Genomic DNA, 18,927 nt, shown 5'->3' on the forward strand with positions numbered 1-18,927 from the left:
AATCCCTGCTGCTTTCCAAGCCCAAGGCCTGGGACCGGGGAGTTCATCTGCTTCCTCAGACAAGACCAGCCCCAAAACTGGCTGCAGACTGAGGCTAGGATCCACCCCTCACCAGCTTTAAACACAGCCTGGGTTTGTGCTGGATGGTGTCACCCTTCTGTAGGCTGGTTTCAATTATTTTGGTTTTTAGCTTCTTTTTGTATTCTCTTGGAGGAGACAATAGCCTGTAATTTTATTCCTGTAATACCTCTTCATAAAACCAGTTTACTGATCTTTTTGTTTACTCTGAAACTCATACCAAATCTATGATATACAGCAGTCCAAAATATTTGCGTTTTTTTCTTTTATAATATTAACACATGAAAAAAGTTACCATTCATTATGTTTACCTCCTTTCACAGTTCAAATAGGGTAAATTTTACTCTCTGTTTCTCAGTGGCTGGATGAAGGCAGAATTTGACAGGCAATTTGAGGGGATTTGTGTAATAAAGCCTAGAAAACTAAACATTTTGTATGTGTTAAGACAACCTTTGGGTCAAAGTTAAATTCACACAAACTATTGCATAGTAAATTAAACTGAGTTATTGTTGACATTAATATGTAAATGCTTGTAAAAATAATCTAGCAGATATACAATATAGTTGCTTTAAAATAAGGCTAAATATTTTATTCTTTATTTTGATTGGATATTTTAAAGATTATATAATAATTTAATAATTTTCAAGAACTTACTGAATACAGAATTTTTATGTATTTATTTATTTAGAGACAGAGTTTTGCTCTGCTGCCCAGGCTGGAGTGCAGTGGTACAATCTCGGCTCACTGCAACCTCCGCCTCCCAGGTTCAAGTGATTCTCCTGCCTCAGCCTCCCAAGTAGCTGGGATTACAGGCACCCACTACCATGCCTGGCTAATTTTTGTATTTTTAGTAGAGACGGGATTTCATCATGTTGGCCAGGCTGGTCTCGAACTCCCGACCTCTGGTGATCCACCCGCGTCGGCCTCCCAAAGTGCTGGGATTACAGGCATGAGCCCACTGTGCCCAGCCCGGGAATTTTTACTTTTAAGAGGCACATTTGAATTTGGAAATCCACTGAAGTGGATATGAAAGAACTTTCCTAAAGGATTTTTTTTACTTATGAATAAACTAGGTGTTTTCTAGAAAGAGAAATATGGGTGCCATTCAAAATTGCCTAATCATAATTCTGTGAGCTGTTGAAATCAAACAAATGCCTTGATCAGTTGAGCTGCCAGATGGAATTTTATCTAAAACCAGTTCAGCTGCTTTCATATTTCATACTTCAGGACTCCTGTGAATTTTATCACAAAATTACTTCATACTCCATTTGGAAGGTAGTTACTTAAGCATGGAGTATGACAATTGTTTAACAGTGCACAGTGAAACTTAAATAATTTATGACTCAAGGAAGGGAGCTATATCTAATTGAAACATCTAGGGTAATTCAGGTAGGCGGTCATAACCGCTCAGGTGTCATGCACTATTCCAATTCAGATTGGCTAATGAGCCTATAAGCCTTTGCCTTGCTTTTCTTGAAAGTTTACTTGTCCATTAGCACAGTGCCACCTAACATCACGCTGGGACATTGATTTCGAATTGATTCACAAAGAAGTGCCGGGGGTCACTTAGTGACTATCTAGTCAATAGCAGGTGTCCTCTGCAGATCTTTCATTTCAGAGTCTGTGCTGTTTAGCTGATGACACAATCTTTCAGCTTTACCATCCCGAGCAGAATTTCCCAATGCCACAATGCTCATCTTAAACATGAAGACTGGTGAAGTGATATGTTGCCATTATTGATGCATCTGTTCCAGAGATTATGTCACCACAAAGGAGTTAATTGGTCTTGTTTTGAGGGTCATGTTTAATTGCATAGGTCAGCAAAGGAAGATAAATGACTACTTCTTTAAGTCTGTGCCTCACTTTTTCTCTAAGACAGCTGAAACAGTACAATCGATTTCCTTATCGCCACAGCTGGCACCATAAGAATGACATACAAGCTGAAAAAGATTACTGGTATATAAAAACCTGAGTTAATGAGTCCAGATAGTTAAATATAGAATATGCTTAAACCGACTTGCTCACAGAAATCTTCCCACATCCAACAGGAAGAAAGGAGGCACTAGATGGCAGTCTTCAACAAACTTGAAATGACATTTCCTCTTAAAAGAAATGCATTACTTAAAAGCAGTCATGTCTGTTCTGAATGAATTTAGGCTTGAGCTCTGCATCATAAAAATTGCAACTCTACGGGCATTATGTACTTTAATGTCACATTATCGAATTTTGTTTTTAAATGTAAAGTGATTCCATATATACTTTAAAGGTCCATTGCTAAATTAATTACTGAGTTATTTTAATACCTGTTTTAACTTTACATTTTAAGATGCCATCAGAGAGCTTGTTTCAGGATGTAACAGCTAGGGAAAAATGATGGTATATCCATAAAGTGAAAAATTATGCAGCTGTCAAAAAATAAAGATGTAGAGATAAAGTAGTATGAAAGGATATTCAGGACATATTTAAGTGGAAAAGGCAGATTATAGACTAGTATGTATGGTGTGATCATTCTTTTATGGAAAATAGTATGCCTTCACTGTGTATTGCTATGTCAGTGTTGCTCTCTGAGAGATGGGACTATGGATTATGGATTTTTTTTTGTTTCTGCTTATCATTTTTCTATCAAAAAACATATTTCAGTAGACACCAGGGACTACAAAAGATGGGAGGGTAGAAGAGGGTTGAAGAATGAGAAATTACCTATTGAGTACAATGTTCACTGTTCAGGTGATGGCTACACTAAAAGCCTAGACTTCACCATCATGCAATATATGCCTGTAAGAAATCTGCACCTGTACCCCCTAAATCTATAAAAACAAATTCAATTAAAAGATATATTTCTTCTGAATTATGATAGTTTTTAAAATGTACATAATAGAATAAAATTGCCTTGCTGATCTGAGATGAACTTTTTGAAAATACTGCTTACAGTCATTTCATTTTATTCATCAAGCGTATTTGCCACCTTACCCTATGTGCTTTCTCATGTTGCTCAGTTAGTATTTACACCATGAGATTTTTGTTATTTAAAATAATGCGGGCTGGGCATGGTGGCTCACGCCCATACTCCCAATACTTTGGGAAGCCAAGTGGGAGGGTCACTTGAGCTCGGGAGTTTGAGACTAGCCTAGGCAACATGGTAAAACCCAGTCTCTACAAGAAAATACAAAAATTAGCCAGGTGTGGTGGCATGCACCTGTGGTCCCAGCTACTTGGGAGGCTGAGGTGGGAGGATGACTTAAGCCTGAAAGGCAGAGGCTGCAGTGAGCTGAGATCAGGCCGCTGTGCTCCAGCCTGGGCAATAGAGCCAGACCCCATCTCAAAAAATACATATGTAAAATAAAATAATGCAAAAAGTGTTCCCTATTTTTCAAAGCATAGTGAAAATGAGGCTATATATATTAGCAAATTCTAGGCAGATCTCAAGGATGATTTATATGTTAATTAACTTTCTTTAGTTTCATATCCAGGTAGGTACTTACTGGACCAGATTCCATTCACAATGAACATTTATGAAACACCAAAGATGTGCAAATCATACATTATTGAGAATTACAAATATTGGATTGTGAAGGAGATGAAGGTTTTCAAGGGTTATTTTTCCCTATGAGCTATTCTTCATCTGTGTGTATGTACATGTATTTAGAGAGGAATGTAGAATGTGTATCCCCACCTAAAGAAGATAACGCTTATACCTCTTTTTTTTTTTTTTTTTTTTTTTGAGATGAAGTGGCACGATCTTGGCTCACTGCAACCTCTGCCTCCCGGGTTCAAGCTATTCTCCTGCCTCAGCCTCTCGAGTAGCTAGGATTACAGACATCCACCACCGCGCCCAGTTAATTTTGTATTTTTAGTAGAGACGGGGTTTCACCATGTTGGCCAGGCTGGTCTTGAACTCCTGAACTCAGGTGATCCATCTGCCTCAGCCTCCCAGAGTGTTGGGATTACTGGCGTGCGCCACCGCACCTGGCCAATAATGCTTATACTTCTTATCTTCTCTCTTGGACATTGATATCTTTGCTCCTATACTACAGGTAGAGAAGAATGTCATTTGGGGAAAAAATTGAAGTATTTTTAGAAATTAATAACAACACACCAAAAGTTTACTTCCATTTGAGAAATACTCCAGAAATAATCTGGCAAGACTGAAAATTTCTATAGCAGACTGTACTGTAGTAGTCTTCATAAAACAAGTTCACAAAGTACAGTTCATTCATAAAGAGTCAGTGTAGACTTTTGGGGAATATTAGAGATCATTGAAAAGAGTATCCTGCTCTTAATAGAATACCTGGCACAGAATATGTATTCAGTAAATATTTGTTCAATAATAGATGATATCCATCGAGGAGCTTTGATCCATCAATAGACCATCCGGATTGAAAACCTCTGTATACTTGGCATAAGGAGCTTTAGAGAAGGGTACAATGGCTCAATCTGCTGGACATTTTGTTAAGGTATGTTGATCCCCCATGAGCCCAGTTTAGTTCCATTGTGAATAATTATTTAAAATAGTAATATTAAATAATCATCTCTTTGCCCCTTATATGTTTTATTTTCTGCACCCTGAACTTTGAGGTCCTTGAGGAAAACAACTGCAGTATTAAGAGTTTCTATTTTAGAACCAAGCATATGATAGTGGCTCAAAAACTTTTTCTTTGATGAGCAGATTAAATGTTTCTCAATTGAAAAGCCAAGTTTAGGACACCAGACCCTGATGACTGTATTAACCCCAGTGAGTCACTGTCCACTTCTTTATCTCTGGTGCCTGGCTTGAAATAGCACAAAATGTTTGATGAATGGAAGGAGGGTGGAAGGGAGAGAGAAAGAGAGAAATTTAATTAAAGATTCAGAGTTTAAGAATGATTTTACACACATTCTCATTTAATCCTAATAACAAACCTGTAGGTCAATTATCTCATTTTATAAATGAAGAAACAGGTTCCAAATGGTTGAGAGAATCCCTGTGGTCACACAGTTATTGAATATTAGCAGCCAGCCCAGAATGCAGATGTTCTTACGCAGGTCTGGTCCACTCTACCAGCTTGCTTGAGGCCCACATTTGGAGTACTCTCTGTCTCACAGCCACTTCCCCCTCCAATTTCTGTTTGCCATCATCCATCCTCAAACCCTCTCCACCGTGTGTATCCTTCTAGGTTAGTAGCTTCAGCAACCACCGAGTTATTCAACCTAGAAAACTGGATGTTATCCTTAACTCCTGTTCTCATTTTCACATTCATTCAACCACGGGTCCCATCTAATTTGCCTCCTGGACATTTCTGGAACCAGCTTCCCCCTTCCCTCCATTCTTTCGTCCCATTCAATAACCCACCTAAATCCAGGCTTCTGGCCTCTTCCACAAAGCAGAGTGATCTGTCCAAAATGAGGATCTCATGATACCACACCTTTGATCCAAATGTGCTTCTACTAAGAGCCCTCCACAGCCCGCTCTGCACTCCTTCACAAACCTCCTGCCAGTCTCTCCCTGGCCTTTGACCATCTCGCCACACAGACTGGCTTGTCCCACATATCTTGCAGGGTACAATCACATGTTTCCTGTCCCTCCTCCCATCCCCGGTTCCTTGTTCTGGCTCATTTTAGGAGAATATAGTACTCACCAAATCAGACTTCAAAGCAGGAGACTTGAAACAAAGCCCTCGCAGCTCCCAGAGGGCAGCGTGGCTCTTCCTTCAGTCCCTTAGCCCAGTCTGTCCTCAGCACTCTCCTGTCTCACCAGCCTCTGGGATCCTGACTGAGGTCGGGGCTGGTTTAAAAAGAGAAAAAGAAGGTAGGGAAACTGGATGTGCATGAAAAGCAATTAGCAAAAATAAAAAGCAGATCTAATCAAGTACACAAAACAAATGAATAAACCCGCAGGATTGGCCAAGCTCTGTATGACTGCTTTGGTTGTTGTGGGGAGTGAACCCATAGAAACAGTTCCCTTTTTATTTACCTTTTCCCTGTCCCTGTGCCTTTTAAGGATCCCATTGTTGATTTCATGCTGCTTTATTTAGTGCTAGTTCATCATAGCCTTTACCACCTTTGAAAAAGTACCAATTTGGGGCAGGGGATTGGGATAGGACAGTTGCATCCCACATCCCCTATTCTGTTCTCCTTTTCCCCAAAACACTTCCCTCTTGAGAGAAGTACTTTCTTAAGTTTCTTGGTTCTTAATGGGACCCCAGATCCTTCCTTCCTTCCAGCCACTGCTGTCACCCATCCCTTCAACTCACCTGGGCTGACTAGACTTTGAGGAACCCCTGTTTTAAAACTTCCAGAGCTGATGGCCGCCCCACTTCCCCTCTCCTCTTCTCAGGCTCTACCCCAGATGTGCTGTGCTGGCCGGGGTTCCCCCAGTACTGGGAGAGCTGCTGCTCCCAGAACTCTGGGAATTTCCACAGGCAACTTAGATTTCTGTGAATCTGGGAACACAATTAAGCTACTAATATTTGTTATTTGTCCTTGATTACACAGACTCAGATACTTAGGAATAATGTTTTTAAACATGTGATATCTATGTTAACTCTCTTTAGGAATCTTTGTTTACTTTCAGTTTGCTAATACTAGTGTTCCTGCCCTGACGTATTTAAATAAATGCAAATTAAATGCAAGTTAATCCCTTTTGCAATAATTGAGTTACTGTTCTTTATTACCGGTGGTGTTGAGCTCTACATCTGGATACACCACAGTAAGCATATCCTTTTGCTTTTGTTTACATTCTACTAGGACTTAGGAATCCAAATAATTCTGAGATTGACCCCAAAAAATAATAATAACTACATTCTTTTAGAACTAAGTCTTCCAAAGATATTTAGTCAAATACCTCAGTGAAATTTGAGAAATGTTGGTATTCCTAGAATTTAAAATATGACCTCAAGAAAGATTTCTTTTCTTTTTTTTCTTTTTTTGAAGAGTTTCACTCTTGTCGCCCAGGCTGAAGTGCAGTGGCACCGTCTCAGCTCACCGCAACCTCTGCCTTCCGGGTTCAAGCGATTCTCCTGCCTCAGCCTCCTGAGTAGCTGGGATTACAGGTGCCTGCCACCACGCCTGACCAATTTTTTGTATTTTTAGTAGAGACAGAGTTTCACCATGTTGAGCTGGCTGATCTCGAACTCTTGACCTCAGGTGATCCGCCTGCCTCAGCCTCCCAAAGTGCTGGTATTACAGGCGTGAGCCACCAAGCCCGGCCAAGAAAGATTTCAATAGTGTTTTGGAAAGAGACCTTTTTCTTTTTTCTTTTCTTTTTTTTTTTTTTTTTTTTTTTTTTTAGACAGAGTCTCCCTCTGTTGCCAAGCTGGAGTGCAGTGGCGTGATCTCGGCTCACTGCAACCTCCACCTCCCGGGTTCACGATTCTCCTGCCTCAGCCTCCCAAGTAGCTGGGACTACAGGTGCACACCACCACACCAGCTCATTTTTTTGTACTTTTAGTAGAGACGGGGTTTCACCATGTTGGCCAGGATGGTCTCAATCTCTTGACCTTGTGATCTGCCCACCTCGGCCTCCCAAAGTGCTGGGGTTACAAGCACGAACCACTGCACTTGGCTGGAAAGAGACATTTTTCATAGTGGGAGAAGGATGGCATAAGTTTTTTTGATGATATTTCACTTTAGAAATTACATTCTGGTTTGTGCCCATTATCCCAACATAATCATTAACTGTACCCATTGTACTCGAAAAATGTCCTGTTTTGCATGACAAATTGTATACTCTCCCTGTCTGTACTCTATTTAAATATTAAACAATTGATCAGGATTTTTCTTTGTCTTGCAGATACATGCCACCAAAACAGATTCTTTTTTTTTTTTTTTTTTTTTTTTTTTGAGACAGAGTCTTGCTCTGTCACCCAGGCTGGAGTGCAGTGGCACGATCTCGGCTCACTGCAAGCTCCGCCTCCCAGGTTCACGCCATTCTCCTGTCTCAGCCTCCTGAGTAGCTGGGACTACAGGTGCCCACGACCACGCCCGGCTAATTTTTTGTATTTTTTTTTTTAGTAGAGACGGGGTTTCACTGTGTTAGCCAGGATGCTCGATCTCCTGACCTTGTGATCCGCCCGCCTCGGCCTCTCAAAGTGCTGGGATTACAGGCATGAGCCACCGCGCCCGGCCAAAAGATTCTTTTTTTAAAAAACTCCAATATTGTGCAACATTCATATACCCATGATAATTAAACATTTAAAAAATACTCCAGTATGTATGTAGTTTGAGAAAAAATAAAATAATATTCTTCTTTCTCGTCCTGCTGGAATTTTGCTTGCCACAGGCAAGTTTTTGTTTGTGGCAGTCAGTTAGCTCTTTATCCAGAACCATAAAATTGTCCTGTTCAAAAAAAATTTTTTTTTTTTTGAGACAGAGTCTTGCTCTGTTGGGCAGGCTGGAGTACATTGGCATGATCTCGGTTCACTGCAACCTCCGTCTCCCGGACTCTAGCAATTCTTCTGCCTCAGCCTCCCGTGTAGCTGAGATTACAGGCACCCGCCACCACACCCAGCTAATTTTTGTATTTTTAGTAGAGACAGGGTTTCACCATGTTGGCCAGGCTGGTCTCGAACTCCTGACCTCAGGCCCGCCTCGGCCTCCCAAAGTGCTGAGATTACAGGTGTGAGCCACCGCACTCGGCCCCCTGATCACAATTTAAATTTTTAAATTAAATCTGCCAAAACTTGAATGTAAGCTATGTCTTTATTACTGCCCAGTGTTTCTGGGCAGTAATAAACTGTCTTAGCCATACAGTTTCTTCCACTGTTATACAATTTTTTTTCTTTTCCTTCTGTGATTTAGGATATTGAAGCCACTCTTCAGATAATATTCACATCTCTTCCTCACAATACATAGTTGATGTTTAAATTTTCTTTGTGCATCTGTCTGCAGGTCTTTTGCCTTGCTTTGGTTCTTCCTTGTCTACTTATTATTGAATCTTCACATCTTCAGTTTTTTTCTTACAGTTAATCATTTCTCATTTCTTCCATTGTTAGTTTTAATTTTTTCTTATTTTTAAGTTCTCTTCCAGAGATGCTGTGTTTTGGTATTTTCAGTAGTACTTTATCAGCTGCTTTCAATACATCTGCAACTTTTCTTACCTTCCTTTAGTTCTAATATGTAAATAATATATTTTAACTCTGCCTTTTTAAAAATGTTTATTAGTATTTTTACATCCTCGAATTGAGTTTCATTATCTTTTTCACAATCTCTAGTCAGGTTTCCTTCCCTGTCCTAATCATTCCTTTTGTACTATTACCATGTTAGCATATATACTTTAATTTTCTACTGCACAAACAATAAGATATCTTTGCCTTTTGACTGATTTGAAAATGGGTGGGAGTCAGGCACAGTGGCTCACACCTGTAATCCCAGCACTTTGGGAGACCGAGGCGAGCGGATCACCTGAAGTCAGGAGTTTGAGACCAGCCTGGCCAACATGGAAACCCTATCTCTACTAAAAATACAAAACTTACCTGGGTGCAGTGGCACGTGCCTATAATCACAGCTACTCGGGGAGCTGAGACAGGAGAATAGCCTGAACCCAGGAGGCGGAGATTGCAGTGAGCCGAGATCATGCCACTGCACTCCAGCCTGGGCAACAGAGCAAAACTCTGTCTGAAAAAAAAAAAAAAAAAGAAAAGAAAAGAAAAAGAAAATTAGTGGAACATCATATTTTCGTTTATTTTCTTTGGAGTAGCCGTAAGATGGGAGCTCAATGACTGACAAATTGTCAGTGTGATTTTTAATTGGGAATATGCCTTGCCAGCCTTAGACATGACTTTTCATAGTTAACTGTACACAAATATTTCATGGTTACTGTGTGTAAGCATTGAGTCATTTTCATTAAAAATTGACATCTAAAATGGAAAATAAAATACATTTCATTGTCTACTCTGAAAAAGTCTCTAGTGAGGATTTGTAACAGACATATTAACCTGTAATTAAAAACTATTTTGAGCCTTAAAAAATCTAATCTTTAAATTTGAACCAAATTAGTTTATACATTCTTGGACAGAATAAACCTTTCTACAGTAAATAACACATTTGAAAACACGTATTCATAGAAGATAAATGCCATCAGTAAGCAATTCTATGACTGTTACAAAACTTACAAGTTGAATGGAGTAGAAAAAATAGTATTTAAGAGAAAAACTTGGGTGGAGTAATCAGAAAGTTTGGTAGAAGAAAGGTCAGAAAAGTGATGTGGAGTGGTTAGAAAGGTCTATTAGTGAAAAATGCCATTGTCTACTTGCTACTTTTCTATTGTGTTGTTTTTAAAAATAGATCTTTCGCTTGCGACACACACAACAAAGGGAAAAGAGAATAAAGGTTATTACTAAATATATAGTCCCTTGTTGGCTCAGTCTCCACCATCTTGCTGTAGCAGATGACAGTTTATTATTAGTGGTAGACATTCGAAGGGTGTTGGTTTGTTAAAGTCTAACCTCTAAGTCACTTCCCTAACATGATTTTTCTAATATCTTCAAAAGTTTCTGAGGCTTATCTCTTCTTAATCTTGTCTGGAATTGTGACAAATGCCTCAAGGAAGAGGGAAGGATATAACCTGTCCTCAGAGATTTATAGCATTTCAGGCATCACAAATCCTGTAAGACATTTTTGTTCTTTTTGAGGATAGGACTCTATTAATGATTTTTATGTTATTAACCAAAGTTAACAGCATGATTACATTATAAGAATTCCCAATAGAGCATGTGTTTTTTGTTTTGTGTGTGTGTGTGTGTGTGTGTGTGTGTGTGTGTGTGAAGATGGGCTTTTGACCTGCCAAGCTTAAGGGATGATTTTTTTTCTAGAACTAGATGAACACCACCCTTGTCTAACCTTAGTTGTGAATAGTAATAGCCATATGTGAGATAGGGTTGGAGATACTGGTTTCAGCCATGGCAAAGCACAAAAGTAAATACCTGCTTAGTCCAGAATAAAATATAGAAATAGTAAATGCTAGCTTTTAATGGAAAACTGGGTCACATATTCTCTTTCTGTTTCCACCCTGTCTAGCAAATAGTCCCAGATAATAGAAATGGTATAAGTTTGAATACTCATGTCAGATAATGTAAATACCCAAATAATTAAAGGAGGCTGGGTGTGGTGGCTCACACCTGTAATCCCAGCACTTTGGGAAGCCGAGGCGGGTGGATCACCTGAGGTCAGGAGTTCGAGACCAGCCTGAACAATATGGTGAAACTCCATCTCTACTAAAAATACAAAAATTAGCCAGGCATGGTGGGACTTCAAATCTCAGCTACTCAGGAGGCTGAGACAGGAGAATTGCTTGAACCTGAGAGATGGAGGTTGCAGTGAGCCAAGATCTCACCACTGCACTCCAGCCTGGGCGACAGAGCGAGACTCTGCCTCAAAAAATAATAATAATAATAATAATAATAATAATAATAATAAAAGGAGATTTCCCAATTATCTGTGATATCTAAATTTTAATACTTTACCTTAAGTTTGAAGGGCTGGTTCCTGTTCGTTTCCTTCCAGTGTACAGAGAACTATTGGTTAGCACATTAATTTTGTGAAATAATGTTTAGGGAACATGATAGGATTGTTTCATTTGCCTATAATTTGTGTATCATATAAAAAACCCTTCAGCACAGACTCCAAACTTCACACCTGGAATGTAAGTTCCCCCATTGTGAGAACTTGATAAAGACATGCTTAATCAATCAAATCAGGTAGCATCAATACCAGAGCCAAGGGGTAGGTCAGTTGCCTGTATTTAAAAGAGACCAGACCAGGTGCAGTGGCTCACACCTGTAATCCCAATGCTTTGGGAAGACAAGGCAAGAGGTTTGCTTGAGCCCAGGAGTTCCAGATCAGCCTGGGCAATATAATGAGGCCCCCATCTCTACCCAAAAAAAAAAAAAATATATATATATATATATATATACACACACACACACACACATAAACACACACATATATATATACATTTGTGTTTTTTAAAAATTTGCTGGGCATGGTGGCACGTGCCTGTAGTAACAGGTACTTGAGAGGCTGAGGTGGGAGGATCACTTGAGCCCAAAAGTCTGATGCTATAGTGATCTATGATCGCACCACTGCACTCCAGCCTGGGCAACAGTGCAAGACCCTGTCTCTGAGAAAGTTTTTTAAAAAATTAAAAAGAGAAACTAGGATATTTCTGTTAGCATGGCAAGTCTTGAGTGGGCTTTACTTTGGTACATGTTAATTAGGAAGGTGCAGTTAAGCATCTTGACATCAAAATAGCTCTTCTGAATTTAAGGTCTCTGACAGTTCAAATGGCTTATATAGGTTAATGTTTTCTAAAAGCCACCAGGAAACAGTTTGAAATGAGATATGATGGTAGGGACAAGGAAGAAAAAGTGATTTCTTTGTAGGAATTCTGATGCATGTCTAGCCCTTCACAAGAGGCCTGAGCTCATTGTCCTTTGATTTTCTTTTTAGAAGTAGAAAGGCTCCTTTTTCGAACTCCTTAGTAATCCAACTTCCTAATTTTCTACAGAAATCTACACTGTATATTGCAGCCTGAAAGCTAGGACTTGTTGCAGATGAAAAATTTATACAATCATGCAATTTGGTTCACCTGGTTAAATATTAGCTGTTCTTTTTTTAATCTCTGCCTGTTTGCTATTTGATTGACTAAGAAAAATTAACTAATTCCATATACTTGCTCTTTGAACAGTGTCATTTACTTTCTCATTGTAGTGCTTATTTGCTGAGTTTTATACAATATCAACCATGCTTTTCAGCTCTAGCTCCTCTGCAGAAAAACAAAGTTCTTTAAAAGAAAATAAGGTCATTAAAGCCAAGAAATAGCACTTTATTACTTTCTCTAGAAGACTTTTAAAAGAAAGTGTTGCTTTGTAGTTTAGTAGCTCAAAGACAGCGAGCTTGTGGTGCGGTGTTCACTCACGGCTGGCATCCACTGGCCCATGGTAAAGCCAGCTGGGGGACCCAGGCAAGCAGGGTCCTGTTGGAGACCTTCACTGCATTTTCCACAACAGCATCGGAATTTTCCTAAGGCAGTTTCACATCTGGAATTTTAAAGAAAGTTTGCCCTTCCATAAAATGGTAGTAAATCTTAGGAAACATTGTGCCTTTTTTGTTGTTGTTTTAATTAACCTGGCATTTCTCTACCAAACCATTAACAAATGATTGGTTGTTGCCTCCCTTTTACACCCTTCATGGTAATAATGGACAAAGAGAAGGTTTATTAAATTCATTTTGTGTGTTACTTTTGAATTACGGTAGCACGAATATTTCACAGAAAATCTTTTATATTTCTTATATGAGAATATGTATGCATTGATCTAAGGTGTAAGTATTACATTTTATTTATGTAAAATAGCACCAGCTTGTTATAAAGGTACATAGTATGAGTGGTTAAACAATATTGAAACACATTTCTAGTAGGTGGCTTTTGTGTAGACATGCCTTTATCCAGTTTTAAAGACAACTAGATAAAGACTGACTTACTCAGAAGCCTGATTTGGAGGCTGTCATCACTCCGATGTGCCAATTACTAAGCACGTGAAGTGTCTCTCTAAAAGCCAATTTTAATGACTCTAGCCTGCTATTAGAATAGTCTAATCAAATTCTGAAAGCAACAGTCTCTTATTTTAAAATGTCAAAGCTGTTCACTTTTTGATTGAAAAGATTGTGATGATTCTGGAATGAGTAGCTTAGTGTGTGTTTGAGGAGCCTTTTACATAGAGAGAGAGAAAAACTCTGCATGGTTACATAAAACAGTCATGAAACCTAAAATTTGATTTGCCAGTTTTATAAAAACAAGATGACTCCCACAGAAACCTCAGAATTGTAATCACTCAAGTCTTCCATGCATTGTGCATGATGGATAACATAAGGATAGATCCAGGCCTTTTCTAACTCCTAAAGCAACTTTTAAATGAACAAACATGGACATCTTTTAAAAATAGAGCATTTTCAGAAAGGAAGAGAGGAGTTCTGTTTGTTATTTTGATTACTGATTCCCCCCACCCCAAATTTTCAGGGAAGCATATGCTGGGGAGGGAGGATGCAAACTAGAGATTATCTGCCGCTCTTGTACACAAATTGAGCTACTTGAGCTGGCAAGTTATTTAGAATGTGAAATGCGTTTTCCCAAACGATGTAACCAGATAGGGTTAGCTTGCTTCCTTCATTTGGCCCTTCTTTCATCTATTTAACAGACACTTAACTGAGTTGCTTCTCCGTCCAGGCACTGTCCCCAAGCCAGTCCACAAAAGCTTAAAGGATAATGCATATGTATTGAATAAACTGACTTTATTTTAAAAGCCTTCAACCATTATTTTAGCTAGGTGCATATCTTCCTGTCATTGAGTAGCACTCAATGTACCAGTCACTCCATGTACCAGTCACCACTCTGGTAGAAAGTAAAGGCCTTGAGCCAGGCAAGGTGGTAGTCCCAGCCACTTGAGAGGCTGCGGTAGGAGGATCACTTGAGCCCAGGAGTGCTAGACCAGGGCAAGATGGTAAGAACCTGCCTCTTTAAAAAAAAAAAAAAAAAAAAAAAAAAACAGAAATTTTGTTTTAACAAAATAAAGGTTCATTCCTTGGTCTTTGTCCTAAACTAAGCCATAAACTCTGAAGGCAGGGCAGTGTCTTATTCTAGTCTGGGTGCCTGGCACATTGTAGGTGCTCAGAAATAATTGTTGAGCAAAGCATAAAAACTATTGGTGAAGAACATTCAAATTTGCAAAACCCATATCTTTGCATTATCCATTTTAATCCTTCTTTGCACCCCATCAGGCATGTACATATATTGGAAAGTCAAGAAGTTGGGTATTGGCTATGTAAACTTCTTGACTAATTATAAACTTCACTATATAAACTTCTTGACTAATTATAAAACTCATTTGTTCAGTCACTTAATAAAGATTCATTAAGGTCCCTACTTCGTACTGGATCCTATTTCTGAATAAGGATCTAGATCCAAGAGCACAGGCCTGGAGCCCAAGAGCCTGTGTTTGACCCCTGGCCATGACGCTTAGATAGTAGCTGCATGATCTCCAGCAAATCAGTGAAGCTCCTCTATAAAGTGAGGATAATAATCCCTCCCTTACAGGGTAGGATTCTATGATTAAATGAACTGTATAAAATACTTAGGCCATGTATAGATATTGTGGTGATGGTCATGGTGGTGGTTGTTATTAGAAAGAACCAAGATGATCATGTCTTGTGATGGAATGGGGCAAAGGGGAGGAGCCAGGTCTTCCAGGGTCTTGCTGGCCTCACAAACATTTGAGGCGTCATCCTTGGACCTGGGAAACATTGAAACCCTTTATGCAGGGAGAGGGTTGTAATGAAGTCTGTAGCTTTTTGCTTCTCTCAAGGCCAGAGACGCTCATTCAGCAAATTCAACAATCAATTGCTTAAGGCAACCTAATAAGTGGCCACTTGCACATAATCAATAGGACTTTATGCCTGAATTACAGAAAATAATATGGATTGTATTTAGCAACTGAGTGAGGTGGTAAATGTTTGCTTACCTTCAAAGTGGAATTAAGAGATACATAATGTTACAGACCTAACCTCAGGCTATTTGTAAAGAAAATCAAATTTGGTGATTAAATAGTGAAAGGCATAATTCTTTTTACTCTCTGGGCCCTTAGAATAATAGAAGGTTTATATGCACTCGGGTTAGGAGTGAGGTTATTGCTAATGCTGAACAACCAAGTGGTATATAAAGAAAATGCTATGCAGAAATAATGGCCATTCTAGGATTCTAGGGGGATGCTTTTTTAACAGCTATTTTTTACTGTTACCTTTATTAATTGTTAAAATATTTAGAATGTATTATACCTTACAAATACCCATTTGTTCTATCTCAAAATTTTGTGTTAAGCTATAAAAAGCCATAATGAGAACATTTTCAACTCTGAGCTCTGTGTCATTTGAAACTCAACAAAACATTGAAATAATGATGTTTGTGTTCCCTTATAAGAAAAAGCTAATTATGGGTTTGTAATACTCAGGTAAATATATGTTGTGAAAGGTTTTAAATTTTAAAGGTGGGAATAAGAAAAGCAATGAAAAGAAACATTGCTAAACTGATTTTATACTCTCACATAAAGATTATTGTTTTTCGCATCTATAACCACAATAATACTATTTAACCCCAAAATAGTTGGGCCAAGTCTATTCCATTTTCCTCTGTAGTCTAACAGAAATTACTGCTTTTTGTTTTGTTTTGTTTTTGAGATGGAGTTTCGCTCTTGTCACCCAGACTGGAGTGCAATGGCGTGATCTCGACTCACTGCAACCTCTGCCTCCCAGGATCAAGTGATTCTCCTGTCTCAGCCTCCCAAGTAACTGGGATTACAGGCGTGCACCACCATACCTGGCTAATTTTTTGTATTTTTAGTGGAGACAGGGTTTCACCATGTTGCCCAGTCTGGTCTCGAGCTCCTGACCTCAGGTGATCCACCCTCCTCGGCCTCCCAAAGCGCTAGGATTACAGGGGTGAGCCACTGCACCCGGCCTGAGAATTTATGTATTTTAAAGGAGTTTGAAGAATTTTGATAGCTACCCACCCAAAGCAACACTTAAATGAACCATCCCATCTAAGTGTCCATATTGCACTACCTAGTGAGGTACTCGTGTAAGAAAAAAAAAAAAATACGTTCTAGTCCATTTTGTTTTATTTAAACTAGAGGAATTTTCATCTTGTTGCCCAGTACTTTAGGGAAAGAGTTGGTGAAGAGAAAGTGAGCCTCGGTTTTAGTGGGAAAGTTCTGTGTTTTATAACCTTCACCACGAAGAGAATTGGGCTTTGTTGGCATTAGCAAATCCACTCCTTTATTCTCTTGGGTTTGGTTAAAAGTCCTTTTTTAAACTTGAAACTTCCTTTTTTTCTAGCAAGAATTTGCCTCACCTCTTGTGATGCTTTTCTTCCTCACAGGTTTCCAGTTCGCCCTTTGAGTAACTTGTAAACTGCAAACGAGTCTAAAAGGGAAATACAAAAGTCATCTCCCACCTTTGGAAGACATCAGTGTCTATTCCGTCTCCTTTTAAAAAGATAACGAGGGAAATCAATGGCCGTAGTTTTCTTGGAAATAGAATTTTTCTCCAACTACCATTTTGGTCATTTGTATACGGCTTTGCTGAATTCTGAGTTTTCAATGTAAAATTAAGGGTTATTTTACTTTTTCCTTTTTTTAGTCATTTGTATTTTCTATTTCCTTTACAATAAGAATGAGGAACACTATGTAATGAGCACATAACATATCAAGACTTACATGCATTATTTCTTTTAATCTTCACAACAATAAACAAAATGAATTGTTTTAAGACCCTGTATAGTATCAGCTTATTTAATGTCACCACAGCTTGATGGGTGTTTTGGTCTCCTGTTTTGTTTTTTTGTTGTTGTTGGTTTGTTTGTTTCGTTTTGTTTTGAGACGGAGTCTCACTCTTGTCGCCCAGGCTGGAGTGCAATGGCGGGATCTCAGTCCACTGCAACCTCTGCCTCCCGGGTTCAAGCAATTCTCCTGCCTCAGCCTCCCCAGTAGCTGGGATTACAGGCGCCAGCCACCATGCCCCACTAATTTTTACATGTTTTAGTAGAGATGGGGTTTCACTGTGTTGGCCAGGCTGGTCTCTAACTTCTGACCTCAGGTGATCCGCCCGTCTCAGCCTCCCAAAGTGCTGGGATTACAGGCGTGAGCCACTGCGCCCGGCCTTTGTCTCCAGTTTTTAAAGGAGAGAACTGAGGCAGATGTTCAGTGATTTGCTTCAGGTCACCTGGTGTAAGCAGCAGAACCGGACTCGAACCCCAGCAGTGCGACCCTACAAGCCATTGTCTTAACTTGCTAGAGTACCACTCCCTCCATCACATTCAGAGTGCCTGCTATTATCTGTATTTTACAGATGAGGAAACTGAAGCTTAGAGAGGTTAAGTAACTTGCCCAAGGTGACGTTACCTTGGGCAATGATGGAATAGGAGGGACACTCAGACCCCCCCCCGCCCCCCCCCCCGATTCTAGAGCCAATTTGCCTTTCAGTAACACAACACAATGGACTTATTGTTTGGAGAAAAAAAGTTTTTTTTTTTTTTTGAGACGGAGTCTCGCTCTGTTGCCCAGGCTGGAGTGCAGTGGCGTGATCTCGGCTCACTGCAAGCTCTGCCTTCCCGGTTCACGCCATTCTTCTGCCTCAGCCTCCCAAGTAGCTGGGACTACAGGTGCCCACCACCACGCCCGGCTAATTTTTTGTATTTTTAGTAGAGACGGGGTTTCACCGTGTTAGCCAGGATGGTCTCTATCTCCTAACCTCAGGTGATCCGCCCGCCTCGGTCTGCTAGAGTGCTGGGATTACAGGCGTGAGCCACCAAGCCCGGCCGAGAAAAAAAAAAAATTTAAGAACCTGGGGATGACACATAAATATTCATATTCTAAGACAGGGGTCCCCACCCCCAGGCCAAAGACCAGTACCAGTCCTTGTCCTGTTAGGAACCGGGCCGCACAGCAGGAGGTGAGCCGCCGGCCAGCGAGCAATACAGCCTGAGCTCCGCCTCCTGTCAGATCAGCTGCAGCATTAGATTCTCAGAGGAGCTCAAACTCTATTGTGAACCGCGCAGGAGAGGGATCTAACCTCCCTAGATTGCGCGCTTCTTATGAGGATCTATTGCCTGATGAAAACATCCACTCCCACTCCACCCCCGTGTCTTCCATGAAACGGGTCCCTGGTGCCAAAAAGATTGGGGACGGCCATTCTAAGAGACCATTCCCTATTTGTCAGAAATGTGATTGTGTTTACTCCAATTTAAAACAGGGTCTTTACATACGTTCCTAATACAAGCGCTGCTTGCTACTACTACTCACAGCGCTCTGTGCCCAACTCTTAACTTCC

The 18,927-nt window shown here is 39.9% G+C and overlaps 1 protein-coding gene across 3 annotated transcripts in view; it reads left to right on the forward strand.

The window, feature by feature from the left end:
* PRICKLE1 (prickle planar cell polarity protein 1) overlaps positions 1–18,927 on the forward strand; it is a 133,094-nt gene that overhangs the window by 18,154 nt on the left and 96,013 nt on the right. Inside the window, exon 1 of one of the 3 annotated variants that reach the window (XM_024347576.3) lies at positions 4,410–4,532. The exons of the other annotated variants lie outside the window; for them this stretch is intronic. The gene's annotated coding sequence lies outside the window, so the exon portion shown is untranslated. Of the gene's footprint in view, positions 1–4,409; positions 4,533–18,927 lie in introns of those variants that run through there. 3 annotated transcript variants of the gene reach the window in all.

Source organism: Pan troglodytes, chromosome 10 (genome assembly GCF_028858775.2).
Source record: "Pan troglodytes isolate AG18354 chromosome 10, NHGRI_mPanTro3-v2.0_pri, whole genome shotgun sequence".
Lineage (NCBI taxonomy): Eukaryota > Metazoa > Chordata > Mammalia > Primates > Hominidae > Pan > Pan troglodytes.